The following is a 24,594-nucleotide window of genomic DNA, read 5'->3' as shown; positions in this document are numbered from 1 at the left end:
TTTGCACACCTAGCCGAACAAAGCGGAACATAGGAGGCAAGCGCAGGAGATGGGCAACCAACTATTGACCGAAGACACAATTCGAAACCAATGCATATATAGTGAGATCCGAGAATGTTTTTGCTGAATCTATAAAGGTGTCCGGCATTGCACTGCGAGACTTGTGCTGAAAACACACAAATAGTTTAAAAGTGCCATAAGCTTGGAAAACCAAAAAATTTTGAGTAAAAACTTGACGTCCGAACAAGATAAAGTGTTCGGTGCCAATCCGAAAATTAGGGAAAAACGTGCTTCTGTCGTGCATTAATATTACACATCCGATCTCAAGACTTCAAGCGGGTCAGCCTACGACTGCAGCCTCCTACCTCGAAGGCGGAGTGCTTCTCGTTAGACCAGTTTAGCGAACTAAACTCGATCGGTCACTAGAGAGAAAATGGGTTATCTGGCTATTGACCACACACTCGCGATAGAAAAATACTTTGCAACAACCAAGAAGAAAACACATTTATTATAAAATAGCTCATATAAATTTTAAGAGCCCCCAAGTGACTTGGGTAAAAGATTTTATGTATAACGATTGTATGTACCGAAGTACTTATATCATATCTTTGTTCAACCGACCTTTAAACGCGTCTTAACCGACCGTCGGCTTCTCCCTCTTCGGTCAAGGACCGAAAAGTGTTATGTACTCCACCTGTCGAGAATATCGACAGTGTTTTCGATAACCAGGCAACCGGGCCATAAGGCTGTAACAGACAAAGCGTGCTCAGGGAACTTATGCTATATTACAGACGAAGTGTAAGAAGCATCTTCGAAGAAAATAGTACCCCCACTGATACCTTTCTTCGGTGCTCATTATTACTATGAGACTTGAGCAATAGATTTTTTGTACTCATGAGTTCCATTGTGTGCCGACCATGATTGAAAACAATAAGAGCGCTAGCTTTCGGCTTCACCCAGTCTAAGGTCACAGCTCGGAGGACCCGGTCGTGACAATCGCAGAGGTGCTCCCTTTGCTCCCTAGCCGAACAATCGGGAACGTAGAGGTAAGCACAGGAGCCAGGCAACCCAGTTTGCAAATCACTTAAGTCAATATGGTGCATATTGTGGCGTAATACATGAACAAGGAACGAAGCCGTACAAGTATAATCATATGCAAGAGGAAAAGCTTCATAAAGGAAGCCCCCAAATAAACGGGGTATTTGAATATGTGTGTCACAAACAAAGTTTGCACAAGGAAATTTTGTACAAGAAACATTTTCCCAAAAAAGTATAATGCTTGGTCGAACCGAACACAAGTTAAAAATTAAAACTTTGAGCATGAAAGCGACTTAGCTGGTTAATGTGTTCGGCATTGATGACGCGGTCCGAGCTTGATGCGGGACAAGGTTCCATCCCCCAAGACGGTCCCGAGGTGGAGGAGCGGAGAGCTCGACATGCCGAAGTGGTGACATAGGATGGTCAATGCAGACTGGCAGAGTGATGCCGAAGTCCCCAGATCATTTTCCTGTGCACAAAAAGTAGTGCAAACCGGAGATAATAGTAATAATAATAATTAAAAAAATTGTTGCATAATAAATAATTTATGCAAAGTGAGTAATAAAAGAAATATGGCTTGGCGCCAAAGTCAATGTTGATGCATGGCGTCAGCGTGATGCGGTAAAGGCGTGGCAAAGCCTGAATTCACAGGTCGGTCCGAGTTCCGGATGCGGCGTTCGCCAGACTATGTACGGAAACTGACCGAACCACCACGCGACCGTCGTTAATGCGGCCATCATTTGATAGTCCTGTGTACAGATGATGGACAAACCAGAGTAATAATTCCTTGAGAAAAATAAACCCAAACAAGCAAAAAATACTAGGATTAATAGCACCTGATTTATTTGTTGTAGCAATCCGAAGAAAGGTGATTCCCAAAATTGCGACTCGATCCGCACACCCATTTCCTGAATGGCGATAAAGAGACTGTATGGCGATACTGGCAATGGTTGGCACGCCGAGGCAAAGCCCTCGGTCCAGCTAACCTGACGGAGCTGGTCGGCTAGTGACGCCGAAGTGGTGGAGCGCAGGACGGCAGCCGTGGAGCAATACCGCCGGACTGGTTTGACACCAGCGTGATGGTGAAGATTACCTCGAAGGAGGCTTAAAATTTTATGGGTACGTGTTTAAAAACAATGCACAATACCATAGAAGAAAATTCCTTAAAAAAGGTTGTCCAATATCACGTTCATAAAGAAACATGAATTCGGGCTAGATCCGTATTCGCGCAGAAAACAGATCCGAAAATTGGTCCACTAGTCGGAAGTTTCCCGGCGTTTGAACTGTTGGATCGAGCTGAAATTTGGAGGGGTAGTAGATATGGGATTTCCGCAGTAGATAAACGGTTGGATCTTCCAAAGGACCTACGAGCTGGGCTCTTGAGACCACGCCCTACACTCGTCCAGATGCCCGTCCAGATTTGACAGGGCTCCGGTATATCATAGATTGTCAGAGATTCCTCCATCGGAACTCGACGACATTTTCCAAGGTTTTTGTGGACTCAATTCTGCACAATTCCACCAAAGGGATCGTTAAAGCGATGCTGTAAGAGGTGGTGGCAGCGGATACAAGCTCGCTATTCGGAAAAACAGCACGGTCGCCCGAGGACAATGTTGACGTTGAGCCCCTTAGCTCCATGGATGATTCCTCCATGATCTTGATAGAGATCGGAGTTGATGTTGATGAAGGCCCTCGTCCGAACATGACGATCGGAGATGGAGCATGGTCCTCGGTCGAGCCAAGGTGACCAGTCGAGCCGGCGACGAAGATGCCGGCATCGCAGTTGACCTACAGATGAGCCATTGATCCTTTTGCTGATCACACAGCGAAACTCTCAATGAAAGCACCAATGTCGGTGTCAAACCCGGCAGATCTGGGGTAGGGGGTCCCGAACTGTGCGTCTAGGATCGATGGTATCAGGAGGCAGGGGACACGATGTTTACCCAGGTTCAGGCCCTCTTGATGGAGGTAATACCCTACGTCCTACTTGATTGATATTGATGATATGAGTGTTACAAGAGTTGATCTACCACGAGATCGTAGAGGCTAAAACCCTAGAAGCTAGCCTATGATATGATTGTTGTATATATCTATTGACTAGTCTGGCCTCGGTTTAATTATATAATGCACCAGAGGCCTAGGATAACAAGAGTCCTAGCCGAATACGCCAGTGGGGTGGAGTCCTTGTCTTGATCGCCAAGTCTTATGGAATCTTCCTTGTATGCGGTAGCTGTCCGAACTGGCCCATGAGTATGCGGCCATGGGGGTCCTCGGCCCAATCCAAATGATCGGGAGACGATGTCATGAGTACCCCCTAGTCCAGGACACCGTCAATAGCCCTCTGAACTGATCGGGAGACGATGTGATTAGTACCCTCTAGTCCAGGACACCGTCACCAAGGCTGACCCAAATCACATGGCTGAGGTCGGACCTGTGGGGCCCGACAGAAAAGAGATCCCCGTTAGCTTAGTTTATGGGCAAGTAGAATTAGCCGCAAAGTATTCCGAACAGGATTGTAGGCTAGACCGCCTGTTGGATGGTATAGAAGAAGAATTTTGTCAGTCTGCATGACTATGTAATTAAAGTGACATGTACAATGCCTTCTAGCTGGATTGTAGATCATTTGTCTTGGCAGACCTTTTTGCTTCAACCTCGGGACCCGATATTCCGGAGTGTATCCGAATACCCGCTCAGTTATATAAGAACCGGGGTATGCGTGGATACCAGGCGTAGGGGTCATTAGTGCTTGAACGGACAAGTGCCCAACTAGTTATGTATATTACATGGGTAGTAAGAAACATCTTATAGGGAGAATAGTTCTGTTAAGGGTTCCTTTCCCTGGGTATGCATGCCCTAAAGTGCATGTCCGGACTGCGATAAGAAACGCAGGAAAAAACATCTGGGGGCAGATATGGAAAATAAAAATCATCTTTTGTTCACTGACCGAATATTCCCTTAAGAACGCTAGCTTTCGGCTTCACCCAGTCTGAGGTACACATCCGGCTGAGCCAGTAGTAACAATCGCAGAGGTGCTCCCCTTATGCCTTAGCCGAATTAATGGGAACGTAGGGCATAAATACAAGAGCCAGGCAACCCGGCTTGGCCAAAACTTAAGTCATATCGATGCATATAATGGCGAAAAAAGGGTACATGTGGAAGTATAACACATGTGCGGGGCATGAGGCCCAGATAAATAATTAAGCTTCTATGAAAGAAGCCCCCAGGTATGATGAGCGTAGCTAGCGCATCTATAATGTGCAAGCGATGCACAAGTTGGCCCTTGAAGGCCTAGAAAAAGAATAAAAGAAAGAAAGAAAAACAAAACAGATAATGTATATGCAAAAAATGGACAGAGGAAGGGGACGAACATAGAGTCCGGCGCTAGGCATAGAATCTTCGGAGCCTGGCCGCATTCCATGGGTTTGGCTCGAGTCGATTAGTCGATGCATCCCGCAGTTGGTACGCTCCACCAGTGAGAACTTGGTCAATAATGAAGGAACCTTCCCATTTGGGCTCGAGCTTGTTCTTTTTCTTATCAGGCAGGCGTAGAACTAGTTCGCCAACATTATACATTTTGGCCCATACTTCTCTGCTTTGGTATCTGCGAGCCTGTTGCTGATAAAATGCGGAACGGGCTTTTGCTACGTCACGCTCGTCCTCCAGGGTGTCCAGACTGTCCTGCCGATCGAGCTCGGCTTCTCTTTCTTCATACATGCGCACCCGAGGTGAGTCATGAATTATGTCACAGGGCAAGACTGCCTCTGCGCTCTACACCATAAAAAAGGGTGTATACCTGGTACTACGATTCGACGTGGTCCACAGCCCCCAGAGTACGGAGTCGAGCTCCTCTACCCAGTGCATGTTAGACTCCGTTAAGGAACGCACTAATCTAGGTTTAATGCCGCTCATTATAAGACCGTTTGCTCGCTCAACTTGGCCTTTGGTTCGTCGGTGATAGACTGAAGCATAATCGAGCTTGATGCCCATTTTGCTGCACCAGAGTTTTACCTCATCGGCAGTGAAGTTCGTGCCGTTGCGGTGATGATGCTGTGGGGGACGCCATAACGGTGTACAACCCCGGATATGAAGTCTATCACCGGTCCGGATTCGGCTGTTTTAACAGGTTTGACCTCTATCTATTTGGTGAATTTATCCACCATGACTAGTAAGTATTTTTTCTTGTGGGTTCCCCCTTTAAGGGGTCCAACCATGTCAACCCCCCAGACCGTGAAGGGCCACGTAATGGGGATTGTTTGGAGGGCGGTGGGTGGCATGTGGCTTTGATTTGCAAAGAGCTGGCAACCAGCAAAACGTTGGACCAAGTCCTGTGCATCTGCCCAGGCCGTTGGCCAATAGAATCATGTACGAAAGGCCTTTCTTACAAGAGCCCGGGCTGCGGCGTGGTGACCGCCGAGTCCGGCGTGAATTTCTGCCAAAAGGTTCCGCCCTTCCTCTTCGGAGATGCACCTTTGGAGGACTCCGGTAGTGCTTTTTTTATACAATTCTCCCTCATGGACCCTGTAGGCCTTAGATCGCCGCACTATGTGGTGTGACTCATTTTGGTCCTCCAGAAGTTCCTGCCTAGTTAGGTAGGCCAGGAATGGTTCTGTCCACGGGGCTATGATGGCCATCATTACGTGGGCTGAAGGTGTTATTTCGGTGGCAGAGGCTCCGATTGTGTCAGAGTGTTCGGTATCGGGTATTTTGGCCGGATCCAGACTATTGTTACCGGTGTCCCCTTCCCATACTATGGATGGCTTGAACAACCTCTACAAAAATATGTTGGGGGGCCGCATCACGTTTTGCGCCGATGCGGGCGAGGATATCCGCCGCCTGATTGTTTTCCCGAACCACATGGTGAAATTCGAGCCCCTCAAACCGAGCTGACATTTTTAGGATGGCGTTTCGGTAGGCCGCCATTTTCGGATGCTGATAATGGTGTCAAAACCGGCAGATCTCGAGTAGGTGGAGGAAAACTACCCTCCCGTGAGGTTCCGGGGTAGGAACGATTTGCCCTGCAGCGGGCAGCCGATGCGCGATATTCGCGGCTAGGTATCCGGTCCCGCGCATCTTTTTGATGTGTCCTTCCGTGACGGAGGACGCCATCCATTTTCCTCCCACTCCGGACATGATTAGAGAAGGTTGAGGGGAAGGATGTCGACTTGGGCGTTGGAGCTCGAGTGCGCAAGAACAGATGAGAAAGGAGGAAGAAGGCGTGCGTAGAAAAAGGTTAAACCTTGTCCCTTTATAAGGGCGGCCAAAACTATGCGCCCCCACTAGCCTGGTAAAACTCGCTTATCCCCCAAGCGCCGGAATCGATGGCGCGGTTGGGTTACCCACGCCCATATTGATGAGAATCCAGTAATAAGGGGGACACGACCTCTGCTTTGACAAGACGTGTCAAGAAAATGCCTCGCGTTATGTGCGGGGCTAGTTAAAGGAAACAGTTCGAATAATCACCGGGCCATGGCGTAATGTCATGCTGCCAAAATGTGTCAGCAGATTAGATTTGTGGAAATATTATTCTCTCTACGGTGGTATGTGGAACTTATTTTGCAGGGTCGGGCACTATCCTTGGATTCAAATTCTTCCGTGGTGTATTCGGAGGAGGAACCCGCCTTGCAATGCCGAAGACAACACTGCGCGCCGGACTCATCTTCATTGAATCCTGGTTCAGGGGCTACTGCAGGAGTCTTGGATTAGGGGGTCTCCGGACAGCCGGACTATATCCTTTGGCCGGACTATTGGACTATGAAGATACAAGATTGAAGACTTCGTCTCTTGTCCGGATAGGACTCTACTTGGCGTGGAAGTCAAGCTAGGCAATACGGATATGTATATTTCCTCCTTTGTAACCGACCTTGTGTAACCCTAACCCCTTCCGGTGTCTATATAAACCGGAGAGTTTTAGTCTGTAGGACAACATACAATCATACCATAGGCTAGCTTCTAGGGTTTAGCCTCTCCGATCTTGTGGTAGATCAACTCTTGTAATACTCATATCATCAAGAATAATTCAAGCAGGACGTAGGGTTTTACCTCCATCAAGAGGGCCCGAACCTGGGTAAAACATCGTGTCCCCTGCCTCCTATTACCATCCGCCTTAGACGCATAGTTCGGGACCCCCTACCCGAGATTTTCCGCCATCATCCTCTCAAGAAAATTGAAATATTTGATATCTTTTATAATGGACTAACCGATGCTTCCAGAGACCACCTGGATAGTTGTGCTGGTTGTGTTTTCAGGGAAAGAACTGTTGATCAAGCTGAAATTCTATTGAATAATATGCTGACTAATGAAAATAATTGGTCACTTCCTGAACCAACTCCTAAGCCAACTCCGAAGAAAAGGGGCATTCTATTTCTCAGTCCTGGAGATATGCAAGAGGCAGGGAAATCTATGAAAGAAAACGTATAAAAGCTGAAGATGTTAAGAATTTACCACCTGTTGAAGAAATACATGGTCTTAATTCATCACCTATTGAAGAAACACATGGTCTCGATAACCCGACACAGTTAGTAAAGGTAAATTCTCTCTATAGATATGATAAAGCTGAAATCCCTCCTGCTAAGTTTTCTAGCCAATGATTAGATGAGTTTGATAATATCCGTGAGGAATGGCTCGCCCAGCACCTCGTCCAAGAGAAGCCAAAATCCATGGCAGCCCTCACGACACTTATGACCCGCTTTTGTGCGGGCGAAGATAGCTGGTTGGCTCATAGTACCAATACAGCAAGCAAACCTGGCATATCAGAAGCCAGGGATAGCAACGGCAAACCACGACGCAACAAACACAAGCGCCGCAAATATGGTGAAAACGACAAAAATACGGCAGTTAATGCCGGGTTCAGGGGCTCAAAGTCCGGTCAGCAGAAAGGGCCACCCAAAAATAAAAATCCGGGTCCATCCAGTCTGGACCGCATACTCGATCGCCAATGCCAAATTCATGGCACCCCAGAAACGCCAGCCACCCATACCAACAGAGAATGATGGGTCTTCAAACAAGCCGGCAAGGCAGACGCCAAAGACGAAGAGGGGTCTCAAAGCGACGATAGCGAGGAAGAGCCGAGATCACCGAACACAGGAGGGCAAAAGAAATTTCCCCCATATTCAATCGGTGAATGTGGTAAATACCACCCAAATTGCCTACTCGGACCAGATATGCACCCTTAGGGATGGCGACTCAACGGAACTAGCCGTCCCACAACATAAACTAGGGTCGCTCACCTTCAACCGCATGGATCGTCCGGTTAACGCCAATCAGGGCAATCCAGCCGCACTAATCCTCGACCCAATAGTAGACGGGTTCCACCTCACTCGAGTCCTTATGGACGGAGGTAGCAGTTTAAATCTGCTTTACCAGGACACAGTGCGCAAGATCGGCATCGATCATTCGGCGACCAAACCCACTAAAGCCACTTTTAGAGGCATCATACCAGGTATGGAGCTTAGCTGTATAGGCTCCATTGCCCTTGAGGTAATCTTCGGATCACCAGAAAATTACCGTATCGAAGAGTTAATCTTCGAAATCGGCCCTTTCCGCAGTGATTATCAAGCACTACTGGACGAACCGTGTTCGCTCGATTCAACGCAGTGCCACATTATGCCTACCGTAAGCTCAAGATGCCTGGTCCACGCGGCGTCATCACGGTTCATGGCAAGGCCGAACCTTCCTTCGGCACCAACAAATACACCACTGGCTTAGCAGCAGAAACAATGAGTAGCACCTTGCAGCCGAGACTCAAGGTTCCCGGACACCGTCAAGGGGCTCCGAACTACTTCCCGAAAGGATACCCCGGCTTGTCCAGAGCTCAACTAAGCACTCCGTGAAGGCCATGACAAGCCGAACTCAGCGGTTCAACCGCCCTCAGTCACGTAAACATTTCTTATATTTCCTTCGCAGGTTCACCTTTGCACCGACCAGGACGGACTACACGGAGGCAGCTTGAACGCGTTAGGGAATCCTTAGACATTCCCTGCAGTGACTGTCCGGCTATATTATGGATCTGCACTCAACCTCTTCCCCCTGGTCACAGCAGGTTCGGCTATCACAACCCCTTTTTATCACATTACTTGTACCCATACGCATAGACATATTAATCAAATACAACATGTGGATTTATATGACGTTTACCTGCTGATTATTTCTTATCGATATCATTTTTTCATGTGGCATCCGTACACATCGATATGCCTTAAATATGCCAGGGGCTTCGTTTTTCCCGTAACACGGCAATAAAAGTCCAAACACCTTCATGGAAGTTCGGCACCCCGAACCTATAGCATTATATGCATCAGCTCTGAATCATGTCTTGGGTCAATAGTTGGGTTTGCCCGGCTCCCATGTTTTGGTACCTTACGTTCCGCTATATCGGCTAAGGTAGCACTGGGAGAACTACTACGATTGTGTCCCGGTTCATCCGGATGAGCACCTCAGTAGAGAAAGTCGAAAACTGACTGTCATGATACGGTGAGAGCTGGTCAGCTGTTCGAGCGGTTACAAAATCTTCAAGTATTTCTCCCGCATAATGCCATAACCAATGCAGCATGCGATGGATCGGTTTTTTCTCCGATCAGGCACTTATAGAGCCCCTAGTGCGGTCTTCCGAACACAAGGGGCTGCGCCGACCATACTAAAGCTCCTATGGCTAAGTGAGAGTGATAAAGCCCTATAGTCCGATTGCCTGGTTCGTTGTGCTGAGCACCTCCTTCGAAGGACCCAAAACTGGGATATAAAGAGTGCTCAGGTTTATCCCGAACACCCCCGTACTTTTTGCATGGGGGCAGAAGCCGACGACTGGCCATCTCTCAGGTTTAATATAAAAACGGCCGCACTAGAGGGTAAAATTTTATATAACAGGCGACAAATAAACGACCTTGTTCAAACATTACAAAGGACAACATGATTGGCATTCATGGAAATATAATTTCCTTGGTGCATAGCTCCACTGCAAGGTAGGATCTTTTCAGGACACTCTCATAATATAATTCGGGCTTGCGGTGCTCCTTCCCCTTAGGCGGTCCTCCGGTCATCAGCTTTTCGGCATCCATCTTCCCCCAGTGCACCTTTGCGAAGGCGAAGGCCATTCGCGCTCCTGATATACAGACCGACCGCTTGATGATGTCAAGTCAAGGGCAAGCGCTTACAAGCCGCCTCACGAGCCCGAAGTAGCTTCTTGGAATCGGCTCGGCTGACCATAGCCGGATAACCATATCTTTCATGGCTAGTTCCGCCGCCTTATGCAGTTCGATCAGCTGTTTCAGTTGATAGGCAAAAGGCACCGGATAATTCGGCGCCAAATACTGTGACCAGAAGAGCTTATTTGCGATGTTCCTTTCTTCGGCTCGGTAGAATTGGGCGGCATATGATATGCTGCAAGGTAGCTCGGCAAATACACTTGATAAATCCAGATTCAAAATCAGAAACATAGTTTTCCCTTCAAATACTTGCTTTACATGGGAAAAGCCTTACCCGCCGCAATCTTTCTCGCCTCTCGGATCCCCTGCAGGGCGCTTTGGGTTTCCCCCAGGGCATGGCTCGTGGCTTGACACGCCTTGGTGAGTTCGGACTCTTTCTCCGTTAAACTCTACTCCAAGGTCTCGCATTTACTTGCGGCCTCTTGCAGCTCCTGCTCAGCTTCAATAACTCTGGCCTCGTGTTGCTCACGAAGAGTCCGCTACGTGGCCGCCTTTTTCTCGGCCTCAGCAACGGCCCTTTTGAGGGCCTCGACTTCGGTCATAACCCCTAGCACAAATTATGCGGCTTATTTCATACTGAACATTTATTTCACAATAAATGCGCGCAACGCTTGTGCATACCTGGTTTATCCCTCAACTGCATTTTCAATTGGCCAAGTTCTTCTATGGTCCGCTCCAGACTTTGTTTCAGTCCGGAGATCTCCGCAGTACGAGCGGCAGCAGCCGCTACAGGTACCTGCTTGAAACAGAAGAGAAATCAATGTAATTCAATGAGTCTTCTTGCGATCATCAATTCGATCCCCTGTCCGGTTCTTTCTTTCACCGAACAGTGTATCAGGGGCTACTATCTATACTATGACACTCTTCGACAACTCATAAAACATACCTCAAACTCTCTTATAAGGCTAATGCAGGCTTCGTTTAGTCCACTCTCAGTTGACTAAATCTTCTCAATCACCGCACCCATAAGGGCAAGTGTTCATCAATGATGGAGGCATCTTGCAACGCCACCAACAAAGCATCTGACACTTCTGGATGGACAGAGGTCGCCGGCAGAATAGGCACGCCCCCTCCAGTTGAAGGAGGCTGCCTTCTTAATTCTGGAGCCGTATAGGTCTCTGGAATCGCATCCGGTGGGGAGCCGAACTCAGGATCGCTCCCGCCGTCAGACCCCATGGGAATCTTTTCCCCCACGTGTCCGGCCCCTGCGGTTTGACCTCCGGGCGCCGCCTTCACGGTTTCTTCCTTTCCTCCTTGGCCGGTGTCCTTTTGGGACAAAGCCTCGGTGTTATGCACCTGTTTGGAGGAAGGGGCCTTTGGGGGCGTCCCGCTCTCCATAGCATTTGAGCTCAGCAGGTCCTCTGATTAGGATTGTTTGGTACGGGACCTCGCCGGACTACGAAAAAAAAATATGCTCAGGTTAAAATACTAAGCCACGATGAGTCCGAAAGCTTAAACGTACTCGTACTTTATATACTTACGAGTTCATCAGGGGATGGGCCCTGGGATCCCATGTCGGGCCGCTGTCGGCGGCGGTATTGGACTCCTCCGGAAGAGGAGCCTTTCCCGTTTTGGGCAGTTCGGCCTCCAATGGTGCAGAGGCCATCCTCTTCCTTCTTCCCCCCGCAGGGGATTCATCTCCCTCCTCCTCTTCGTCCTCTTCGGAAGCGGAATGGGCACCATAACCTTCGGATATTGTTTCCGAAGTGCCGCACGATGAAGGCCACCCCGGGTCTTTTTGGCCTCCTTCTCGGTCATCTTCTTCGGCACCTTGTAAGACGTCGGGACCAGCATCTTCGTCAGAAGTGGGATGGCTGGGTCTTCGGGCAGCGGGGCCGTACAATGGATCCACTCCGCCTTCTTCGTCCAGCCCTGGGAGAGTTGAATAACACGCGTTAAGCGCTTCCTTTGGGTCATGCGGATAGAAAAGTTGGATAAACTCACCGAACTTGCAGGGCGGGACAGTTGGTACCCACGGTCCTCGGCGGAGTCCGGCCATGATTTGCTGGACTTGAAAAGCACCTTCAAAATGTCCTTGTGCGAGGAGCCGAAGAAGCCTCGCAAGGTTTGGTGCCTGGCCGGATCAAATTCCCATAGATTGCAAGTCTGGTGTTGACATGGCAGTACCCGGCGGACTAACATCACCTGGACTACGTTGACAAGTACAATGTTCTTACCTCCCATATCGTTAACGCGCGTCCGGAGCACCGACGGTCCGTAGAATGAGGACCAGTCCAGGCCTTTCTTAACCCAGGATGTAAGCCGCAGAGGAGCGCCGGATCGAAACTCGGGAGAGGCGGCCCATTCCTTGCCGCACGGCTCAGTGATGTAAAACCACTGCTGTTGCCACTCCTTGACAGAATCATTAAAGGTTCCCGTTGGACATATGACGTTGGGCATCTTGCTCACCATAGCGCCCCCGCACTCAGTGTGCTCGCCGCCGACCACCTTGGGCTTCACATTAAAAACCTTCAGCCATAAAATGAAGTGCGGCGAAATGCAGAGAAAAGCCTCGCACACGACAATGAATGTCGGGATGTTGAGGAAGGAATTAGGGGACAGATCGTGAAGATCGATCCCATAATAATACATGATGCCACGAACGAACGGGTGGAGGGGAAACCCTAGCCCGCGGACAAAGTGAGGGAGGAATACAACCCTCTCGTAGTGTTCCGGAGTGGGGACGATCTGTCCCGCCGTCGGGAGACGGTGGCTGATTTTCTTGGCTAGATACCCGGCCTCCTGAAGCTTTTTGATATCCTTCTCTCGGACGGTAGAGGGCATCCATTTGCCCCCTGCTCCAGATCCAGACATCTTTGGAAGACCTTTTGTGGGCAGAGAAGTTGAATGCTTGGGCGCTGGATCCTGAGCAGAAGGGAATGAATCGGGAAGAAGGTGTGGATGAAAAGAGTGAATCCTTGTCCCTTTATAAGGGCGGAAGAGGCCATGCGCCTCCCCACTCACCTGGTAAAACCTCTCATTCCCCAAGCGTCGTAATTGATGGCGCGGTTGGGTTACCCACATCCGTATTGATGAGAATCCCGTGATAAGGGGACACGATCTCTGCTTCGACAAGACGTGCCAAGGACACCACCTCGTGATATGTGCAGTGGTTGGTTGAGAAAAATGGTTTGAATAATGAACGGGCCGTGGTATGATGTCATGCTGTCAAACGTGTCAGCAGATTGGATTTGTGGAAATATTATTCTCTCTACGGTGGTATGTGAAACTTGTTTTGCAGAGCCAGACACTATCCTTGTGTTCAAAATCTTCTATGGAGTATTCGGAGGAAGAACCCGCCTTGCAATGCCGAAGACAAAACTGCGCGTCGGACTCATCGTCATTGAAGCCTGGTTCAGGGCTATTGAGGGAGTCCTGGATTAGGGGGTCTCCGGACAGCCAGGCTATATCCTTTGGCCGGACTGTTGGACTATGAAGATACAAGATTGAAGACTTCATCCCGTGTCCAGATGGGACTTTCCTTGGCGTGGAAGGCAAGCTTGGCAATACAGATATGTATATCTCCTTCCTTGTAACCGACTCGGTGTAACCCTAGCCCCCTCCGGTGTCTATATAAACCGGAGGGTTTTAGTCCGTAGAACAACAATCATACCATAGGCTCGCTTCTAGGGTTTAGCCTTTAGGATCTCGTGGTAGATCAACTCTTGTAATACTCATATCATCAAGATCAATCAAGCAGGAACTAGGTTATTACCTCCATCGAAAGGGCCCGAACCTGGGTAAACATCGTGTCCCCCGCCTCCTGTTACCATCCGCCTTAGACGCATAGTTCGGGACCCCCTACTCGAGATCCACCGGTTTTGACACCGACAGCCACCCTAAGAGAATTGAGCAAGATTCTCAGAGAGCTAATGTTGATGCACCTAGTCCTTCTAAAAGGAAGAAAAAGAAAAATGATAGGACTTTGCATGATTCTAGTGAACCTGTTGTTGACACACCTGAGAATCCCAATGATATTTCTATTTCTGATGCTGAAACACAAGCTGGTGATGAACATGAACCTAGCGATAATGTTAATGATGATGTTCGTGTGGATGCACAACCTAGCAATGACAATGGTGTAGAGGTTGAACCTGCTGTTGATCTTGATAACCCACAATCAAAGAGTCAACGTTATGATAAGAGAGGCTTTGTTGCTAGGAAGCATGGTAAAGAAAGAGAACCATGGGTTCAGAAACCCATGCCCTTTCCTCCTAAACCATCCAAGAAAAAGGATGATGAGGATTTTGAGCACTTGCTGAAATGATTAGACCTATCTTTTTGCGTATGCGTTTGACCGATATACTTAAAATGAATCCTTATGCTAAATACATGAAGGAAATTGTACTAATAAAAGAAAGATACCAGAAGCTGAAATTTCCACCATGCTTGCTAATTATACTTTTAAGGGTGGAATACCAAAGAAACTTGGAGATCCAGGAGTACCAACTATACCATGCTCCATTAAAAGAAACTATGTGAAAACTGCTTTATGTGATCTTGGAGCCGGTGTTAGTGTTATGCCTCTCTCTTTATATCATAGACTTGATTTGAATAAGTTGACACCTACAGAAATATCTTTGCAAATGGCCGATAAATCAACTGCTATACCTGTCGGTATTTGTGAGGATGTGCCTGTTGTGGTTGCAAATGTTACTATTTTAATGGACTTTGTTATTCTTGATATTCCCGAGGATGATAGTATGTCTATTATTCTTGGAAGACCCTTTTTGAATACTGCAGGGGCTGTTATTGATTGCACCATAGGCAATGTCACTTTTCATGTTAATGGTAATGAGCATACGGTACACTTTCTAAGGAAACAACCTCAAGTCCACAATATCAATTCTATAGGAAAAATTTCAACAATCACTATTGGAGGTTTTGAATTTCCTCTTCCTACTGTCAAGAAGAAATATGATATTATTATTGTTGGGGACATACATATCCCCGTTGAGGTAACCTAGTGTTATTCAAAAATTCTCCGATTTCATGTTATTCGAAATGAGTTTGTTAACAAGACCTGATCAACCTTGTTAGTGGATTCCTTTTGATGAGCATGAGATGGATGAATTTAGAAAACACAACTCTCTGTATCCTCTTTTTACTTTCTGTTAGTTATATTAAATAAAGAAAAAATAGTAATTTCTGTCTGTTTTCTGAACTATCAATGCAATAAAGATACCCCGAAAATAGAAGTTCTCCAAATGTCCTGAAAATTAAATATGATTTTTTCTAGAATATTTGAGAATATCTGGCACTGAAAACACAGCAGGGGGAGCAGCCACGTGCCCACGAGGGTGGAGGGCGCGCCCTACACTCCTGGGCACGCCCCCCTGCCTCGTGGGCCCATGGCGGGTCCCCTCCACTTATTCCAGCCACCACACACTCGTTCCGCCCCCACAAAAATCGCTAACCAGCTCATGCACGAGTTCTAGCTCATCTTGCTGCCATTTTCGATCTCCTTGCTCAAAGCTCCATTCACAAAACTGCTTTGGGGGATTGTTCTTTGGTATGTGACTCCTCCATGGTCCAATTAGATTTTGTTCTAGTGCTTTATTCATTGCAAATTTTTGCTTCCTAGGTGACCCTGTTCTTGAGTTTGCATGTCAAATTTATGTGGTCAAAACTAGTTTTGATGCATGATATTGCTTCTAGGCACTTGTAGGATTAGTTGCTATCAATATTGTTGAGTTTGGTTCACTTTTAATTTGATGATACTAGAAATTTCAGAAATTTTTCAGAGGAAGAAATATGTTTAGGAAAATGTACCAAGGTGGTTCTTCAAGGAAGCAAGGACCCAGGCCCGCAATACGCGATGCGGACGAGGAACCACCAAGAGATGCTCAAGTGCGGCCTTGTGAATGGCCGTCAGAGGATTTCATGATCCGAGCAAGAATTAAAGAGGAATTTGATGCATATGTGTGATACGTCTCCAACCTATCTATAATTTTTGATTGCTCCATGCTATATTATTATCTACTTTGGATGTCAATGGGATTTATTTTACACTTTTATATCATTTTTGGGACTAACCTACTAACCGGAGGCCCAGCCCAAATTGTTGTTTTTTGCCTATTTTAGGGTTTCAAAGAAAAGGAATATCAAACAAGTCCAAACGGAACGAAACCTTCGGGAACGTGATTTTCTCAACAAACAGAGACTTGAAGTGGGCGTCAAGAAACAACGGAGGAAGCCACGAGGCAGGGGGGCGCCTACCCCCTGGGCGCGCCCTCCACCCTCGTGGGCCCCTCGTTGCTCCACCGACGTACTCCTTCCTCCTATATATATCCACGTACCCCCCAAACATCCAGGAGCACCACGAAAACCTAATTCCACCACCGCAACCTTCTGTACCCGAGAGATCCCATCTTGGGGCCTTTTCTGGAGCTCCGGTGGAGGGGGCATTGATCACGGAGGGCCTCTACATCAACTCCATGGCCTCCGCGGTGATGTGTGAGTAGTTTACTTCGGACCTACGGGTCCATAGTTATTAGCTAAATGGCTTCTTCTCTCTCTTTGGATCTCAATACAAAGTTCTCCTCGATCTTCTTGGAGATCTATTCGATGTAATCTTCTTTTGCGGCGTGTTTGTCGAGATCCGATGAATAGTCGGTTTATGATCCAGATTATCTATGAACAATATTTGTTTCTCCTCTGAATTCTTTTATGCATGATTGGTTTATCTTTGCAAGTCTCTTAGAGTTATCAGTTTGGTTTTGCCTACTAGATTGATCTTTCTTGCAATGGGAGAAGTGCTTAGCTTTGGGATCAATCTTGCGGTGTCCTTTCGCAGTGACAGCAGGGGCAGCAAGGCACATATTGTATTGTTGCCATCGAGGATAAAAAGATGGGGTTTATATCATATTACATGAATTTATCCCTCTACATCATGTCATCTTCCTTAAAGCATTACTCTGTTCTTATGAACTTAATACTCTAGATGCATGCTGGATAGCGGTCGATGTGTGGAGTAATATTAGTAGATGCAGAATCGTTTCGGTCTACTTGTCGCGGACATCATGCCTATATACATGATCATACCTAGATATTCTCATAACTATGCTCAATTCTATCAATTGCTCGACAGTAATTCGGTTACCCAGAGTAATACTTATGCTCTTGTGAGAAGCCACTAGTGAAACCTATGGCCAACGGGTCTATCTTTCATCATATTAATCTTCCAACACTAAGTTACTTCCTTTGCCGTTTAATTTTACTTTGCATCTTTATTTCTCTTTATTATAAAAATACCAAAAATATTATCTTATCATATCTATCAGATCTCACTCTCGTAAGTGACCGTGAAGGGCTTGACAACCCATTTATCGCATTGGTTGTGAGGTTCTTATTTGTTTATGTAGGTGTGTGGGACTTGAGCGCAATCTCCTACTGGATTGATACCTTGGTTCTGAAAAACTAAGGGAAATACTTACGCTACTTTGTTGCATCACCCTTTCCTCTTAAAGGGAAAACCAACGTAGTGCTCAAGAGGTAGCAAGAAGGATTTCTGGCGCTGTTGCCGGGGAGATTCGTGCCAAGTCAAGTCAAGATTTCACTCTCAACAACGAGTCATTTTAGGTGTCGTTGCCAAGTCAAGACATACCAAGTACCCATCACAAACTCTTACCCCTCGCATTACATTATTTTCCATTTGCCTCTCGTTTTCCTCCCCCCCCATTTCACCCTTGCCGTTATATTCGCCATCTGTTTTCCGCTCTCCTTTCTTTCACCATGTCGGAATCAAAAAGGGTTGGGGGTTCTCTCCCGAGTTTTAGTACTTTTAACAATCCTTCTATTCTCTCTAAACTCATAAAAAATGATGCTATGGAAAGACCTACCGAAGTTATCAATGAGAATCTTAATAATTTTGACGAAGATGATTCCAGATTTTTTGTTATTTACTCGATGAATCTTTGAAAGATGCTTGGAATAGGCTATTAAGGATCCAGGCCAGCTATGTGCCCCAATACAAAATTGAAATTTACTTAAAGAGCTTTTATGTTGCCCTACCTTCTTTGTTTAAGCATGTCCTAGATTCTATTTTTGAAGAAGGTTTTCTTGAAGGGGATGCCATAGATACTTATGAAAAGATTAAAACCATATTTGGGCACCCCATGAATGAGAAGGTTTAATCCACATCTCTTTTGCTCTCTTACCAAAACGCATCTATCAAAGAGATGAAAGCTAGCTTAGATGCATATTTCCATAAAATGCTTAATCTTTCTTCTACCATTAACAACCATGTGCTTTACCAAAATAGAAAGACTAATACCATAGCTAATAAGTTTTCTCTTTTCTTCCCTAAAACCAAAGATGGCAATACCTAGATCTATCTTCGCTTTTATGCCTAGCTAGGGGCGTTAAACGATACCGCTTGTTGGGAGGCAACCCAATTTTATTTTTATTACTTGATTTTTTATCCTGTTTAGTAATAAATAATTAATCTAGCATCTTTTTTGGTTGTATTTTTTGTGTTTAATTATTGTTTGTGCCAAGTAGAACCGTTGGGAAGACTTGGGGAAAGTCTTTTTGATCTTGCTGTAAAAAACAGAAACATTACTGCTCACGAGAATTGCTGCCATTTTTATTTGGAAGGTGATATTTAGTTAATTATTTTTGAAGATGATTAATATATAAATTCCTCACGTCCAGAAATTTATTTTAGAATTTTTGGTGTTCCAGAAATTGCGTTAGCTACAGATTACTACAGACTGTTCTGTTTTTGACAGATTCTGTTTTTCGTGTGCTGTTTGCTTATTTTGATGAATCTATGGCTAGTAAAAGAGTTTATAAACCATAGATAAGTTGGAATACAGTAAGTTTAAAACCAATATAAATAAAAAATGAGTTCATTACAGTACCTTCAAGTGGTGTTTTGTTATCTTTCACTAACGGAGCTCACGAGATTTTCTATTTTGAGTTTTGTGTTGTGAAGTTTTCAAGTTTTGGGTAAAGAGTTGATGGATTATGGAACAACGAGTGACAAGAGCCTAAGCTTGGGGATGCCCAGGGCACCCCAAGGTAAAATTCAAGGACACCAAAAGTCCTAAGCTTGGGGATGCCCCGGAAGGCATCCCCTCTTTCGTCTTCATCTAGCGGTAACTTTACTTGGAGCTATATTTTTATTCACCACATGATATGTGTTTTGCTTGGAGCGTCTTGTATGATTTGAGTCCTTGGTTTTTAGTTTACCACAATCATCCTCGATGTACACACCTTTTGAGAGATACTCACATGATTTGAAATTTATTAGAATACTCTATGTGCTTCACTTATATCTTTTGAGCTATATAGTTTTTGCTCTAGTGCTTCACTTATATATTTTGGAGCACGGTGGTGGATTTGCTTTATAGAAACTATTGTTCTCTCATGCGTCACTTATATTATTTTGAGAGTCCTTTAGAACAACATGGCAATAATAAAAACTTCCATACAAGTGCATTGAATACTATGAGAAGTTTGATACTTGATAATTGTTTTGAGATATGGAGATGGTGATATTAGAGTCATGCTAGTTGAGTAGTTGTGAATCCGAGAAATACTTGTGTTGAAGTTTGTGATTCCCGTAGCATGCACGTATGGTGAACCGTTATGTGATGAAGTCAGAGAATGACTTATTTATTGATTGTTTTCCTTATGAGTGGCGGTCGGGGACGAGCGATGGTCTTTTCCTACCAATCTATCCCCCTAGGAGCATGCGCGTAATACTTTGTTTCGATAACTAATAGACTTTTGCAATAAATATGTGAGTTCTTTATGACTAATGTTGAGTCCATGGATTATACGCACTCTCACCCTTCCACCATTTCTAGCCTCTCTAGTATCGCGCAACTTTCGTCAGTACCTTAAACCCACCATATACCTTCCTCAAAACAGCCACCATACCTACCTATTATGGCATTTCCATAGTCATTCCAAGACATATTGCCATGCAACATTCCACCGTTCCATTATTATGACACGCTTCATCATTGTCATATTGCTTGCATGATCATGTAGTTGACATCGTATTTGTGGCAAAGCCACCATTCATAATTCTTCATACATGTCACTCATGCATCATTGCACATCCCGGTACACCGCCGGAGGCATTCACATAGAGTCATATTTTTTTCTAAGTATTGAGTTGTAATTCTTGAGTTGTAACTAAATAAAGTGTGATGATCATCATTATTAGAGCACTGTCCCAAGTGAGGAAAGGATGATGGAGACTATGATTCCCCCACAAGTCGGGATGAGACTCCGGACGAAAAATAAAAAAAGAAAAAATAGAAAAGAGGCCAAAAAGAAAAAAAGGAAAGAAGGCCCAAATAAAAAAATGATGAGAGAAAAAGAGTGAAGGGACAATGCTACTATCCTTTTTCCACACTTGTGCTTCAAAGTAGCACCATGTTCTTCATATAGAGAGTCTCCTATGATATCACTTTCATATACTAGTGGGAATTTTTCATTATAGAACTTGGCTTGTATATTGCAATGATGGGCTTCCTCAAAATGCCCTAGGTCTTCATGAGCAAGCAAGTTGGATGCACACCCACTTAGTTTCTTTTGTTGAGCTTTCATATACTTATAGCTCTAGGGCATCTGTTGCATGCCAATCCCTACTCACTCACATTGATCTCTATTAATGGGCATCTCCATAGCCCATTGATACGCCTAGTTGATGTGAGACTATATTCTCCTTTTTTTCTTCTCCACAACCACCATTCTATTCCACCATAGTGCTATATCCATGGCTCACGCTCATATATTGCGTGAAGATTGAAAAAATTTAACAACATCAAAAGTATGAAACAATTGCTTGGTTTGTCATCAGGGTTGTGCATGATTTAAATATTTTGTGTGGTGAAGATAGAGCATAGCCAGACTATATGATTTTGTAGGGATAACTTTCTTTGGCCATGTTATTTTGAGAAGGCATAATTGCTTAGTTAGTATGCTTGAAGTATTATTATTTCTATGTCAATATTAAACTTTTATCTTGAATCTTTCGGATCTTAACATTCATGCCACAATAAAGAAAAATTACATAGAGAAATATGTTAAAAAGCATTCCACATCAAAAATTCTTATTTTATAATTTACCTACTCGAGGACGAGCATGAATTAAGCTTGGGGATGCTTGATACGTCTCCAACGTATCTCAAATTTTTTATTGCTCCATGCTATATTATTATCTATGTTGCATGTCAATGGGCTTTATTTTACACTTTTATATCATTTTTGGGACTAACCTACTAACCGGAGGCCCAACCCAAATTGCTGTTTTTTTTACCTATTTTAGGGTTTCAAAGAAAAGGAATATCAAATGGTGTCCAAACGGAATGAAACCTTCGGGAACGTGATTTTCTCAACAAACGTGATCCAGGAGACTTGGAGTGGGTGTTAAGAAATAACGGAGGAAGCCACGAGGTAGGGGGCACGCCTACCCCCCCTGGGCGCACCCTCCACCCTCGTGGGCCCCCCATTGCTCCACCGACGTACTTCTTCCTCCTATATATATCCACGTACCCCCCAAACATCCAGGAGCACCACAAAAACCTAATTCCACTGTCGCAACCTTCTGTACCCGAGAGATCCAATCTTGGGGACTTTTCCGGAGCTCCGCCGGAGGGGGTATTGATCACGGAGGGCCTCTACATCAACTCCATGGCCTCTCTGGTGATGTGTGAGTAGTTTATTTCAGACCTACGGGTCCATAGTCACTAGCTAGATGGCTTCTTCCCTCTCTTTGGATCTCAATACAAAGTTATCCTCGATCTTCTTGGAGATCTATTCGATGTAATATTCGTTTGCGGCGTGTTTGTCGAGATCCGATGAATTGTGGGTTTATGATCCAGATTATCTATGAACAATATTTGATTCTCCTCTGAATTCTTTTATGTATGATTGGTTTATCTTTGCAAGTCTCTTCGAATTATCAGTTTGGTTTGTCCTACTAGATTGATCTTTCTTGCAATGGGAGAAGTGCTTAGCTTTGGGTTCAATCTTGCGGTGTCCTTTGCCAGTGACAGTATGGGCAGCAAGGCACATATTGTATTGTTGCCATCGAGGATAAAAAGATGGGGTTTATATCATATTGCATGAGTTTATCCCTCTACATCATGTCATGTTCCTTAAAGCATTACTCTGTTCTTATGAACTTAATACTCTAGATGCATGCTGGATAGCGGTCGATGTGTGGAGTAATAGTAGTAGATGTAGAATCGTTTCGGTCTATTGGTCGCGGACGTGATGCCTATATACATGATCATACCTAGATATTCTCATAACTATGCTCAATTCTATCAATTGCTTGACAGTAATTCGTTTACCCACCGTAAAACTTATGCTCTTGAGAGAAGCCACTAGTGAAACATATGGGCCCCTTCACTTGTACTAAGCGGGAATACTGCTTGTGCATCCAACTCCATAAACCCCAAAGTTGTTCCATATGAGTCCACCATACCTACCTATATACGGTATCTACCTGCCCTTCCAAGTAAATTTGTATGTGCCAAACTCTAAACCTTCAAATAAACATCCTATTTTGTATGCTCGAATAGCTCATATATCAACTAGGGTTGTCTGTATCTTCCATCACTAGTAGAAAGAGGGTCAAATGTGAAGCACATTAGTGCCGGTTTGAATTTGAGCCGGCACTAATGTGTCCATTGGTGCCGGTTCCAATGGCTAGGCGGGCGGGCATCATTAGTACCGGTTCGTTGCGAACCTTTAGCATTGGTTCATGCCATGAACTGGTACTAAAGTGAGTGGTGGTAGGATGTTGTCAGTCCGGGGCCCCTCCAACACCTTTAGTACCGGGTCGTATCACGAACCGGTACTAAAGGTCGTACTACATACACCCTTCGTCCACCTGAGCTCACTCTGTTCTTCCCCTTTCCCCTCTCGTCTCTGTTCTTTCCCTCTTCCTCTCAAGCTCATCACACATTTTTCCCAAAATTTGTCAAGATTTGCAGGCCCCCATCCATTCAAATGATCACAAAGGTTAGCAACTTTGTCCTTTCATCTCTCATTGCTAGATTAGCTCGTGCAATGCTTTATATAGTGATTGATTTTTGAGTTTAGTAATTTGGGAAGAATTATATATATGTGCTAGTATTTGATTTATATGCAATTTGAGGTCAAAAATAACACTTAGTTTGCATATGTAGGTGTGGTTTACTTAGTGCCTTCTAAATCTCCGTCGTAACCACCGTCGATCGCCCGCAATGTCCCGTCGCCGGCACCACCTTGTGGTGAGCCTCTTGTTCATGAATGTTTTATATAAAAAATTTATGTTTCTGTGATTTGGATATATAGTTACTCGTATAATTATCTTACGCATACGTTGTTTGTTATACATAGTGCCATGGTTTTGATATCCGTCCCCATCGGCCCTCGTTTGGGTTATGATTCGGATGTGGTATATTCTCTTTTAAAACTATTTGTTGCATTTCGTGTCTATGAAAAATTATGCCCATCAAGTTGACATAGATAATTGTATGTAGGAGGTAGTTTAACCGGAAATTCCAACCGACCCTATTGTCGAGAGGTTAAATTTAGTTGAAAGAGAAAACGAGGAATTGAAGGAAAAATTGAAAAGAATTGAGGGGGAGAAGCTGGAATTGGAGTTGGATGTTGCCAATGTCGTCGATGATCACAAGATTAAGATGGAGAAAATGCGCTTGAAGATTAGAAAGATTAGAAAATATGCCATTCATAGTGAGGCTTGGTATCATTATGCTGTTGGATCAATTGTTACCTTAGTTGCGATCTTGATCGCATTTGTTGTTGCATTTAAATTCTTTAGCTAGAGAGTTATTTGTTTGTTGCATTTAAGTGTTGTATGAACATTATGTATTGTATTAATTTGGTGTTTTCGGTGCTATGTATTGAAGATGAGCCGGCAATGGATGTACGATGACCGGTGCTCTCCTAAGTTCATTAATGGCGTGCATACTTTTCTGCTTGCGGCTGAGGCAAACAAGCGGGCGGATGGTTTTATGCCTTGTCCTTGTGCTGGCTGTAAGAATGGTCACAATTACTCTACGTCATGAACCATTCACATCCACATGTTTGAGTCCGGTTTCATGCCCCACTATAATGTTTGGACGACAGCTATCCTGGCCATGGGTTCCCTGAATACGATGATACAACAATGAGGGAACAAGCTGAGCCGGCAATGCAGGAAGAAGCTGAAGAAGAGGCATCGGATGAGCCCATTGATGATCTAGGTCGGGCCATTGCCGATGCAAAGAGAAACTGCGCATGTGATTTGGAGAAGAAGAAGTTGCAGCGCATGTTAGAGGATCACAAAAAATTGTTGTACCCGAATTGCGTAGGTGACAAGAAAAAGCTGGGCACCACACTGGAA

At 45.1% G+C, this 24,594-nt stretch overlaps 1 protein-coding gene across 1 annotated transcript in view; it reads left to right on the top strand.

Moving 5' to 3' along the window:
• LOC147958029 (polyubiquitin-like) overlaps positions 1–24,594 on the top strand; it is a 285,489-nt gene that overhangs the window by 213,001 nt on the left and 47,894 nt on the right. The window lies entirely within an intron of this gene.

Source organism: Triticum urartu, chromosome 7A (genome assembly GCF_056163025.1).
Source record: "Triticum urartu cultivar PI428250 chromosome 7A, HENAU_Tu73, whole genome shotgun sequence".
Classification (NCBI taxonomy): Eukaryota; Viridiplantae; Streptophyta; class Magnoliopsida; order Poales; family Poaceae; genus Triticum; species Triticum urartu.
The sequence above is the reverse complement of the archived record's forward strand: the minus strand, read 5'-3'. Positions and strand labels throughout refer to the sequence as shown.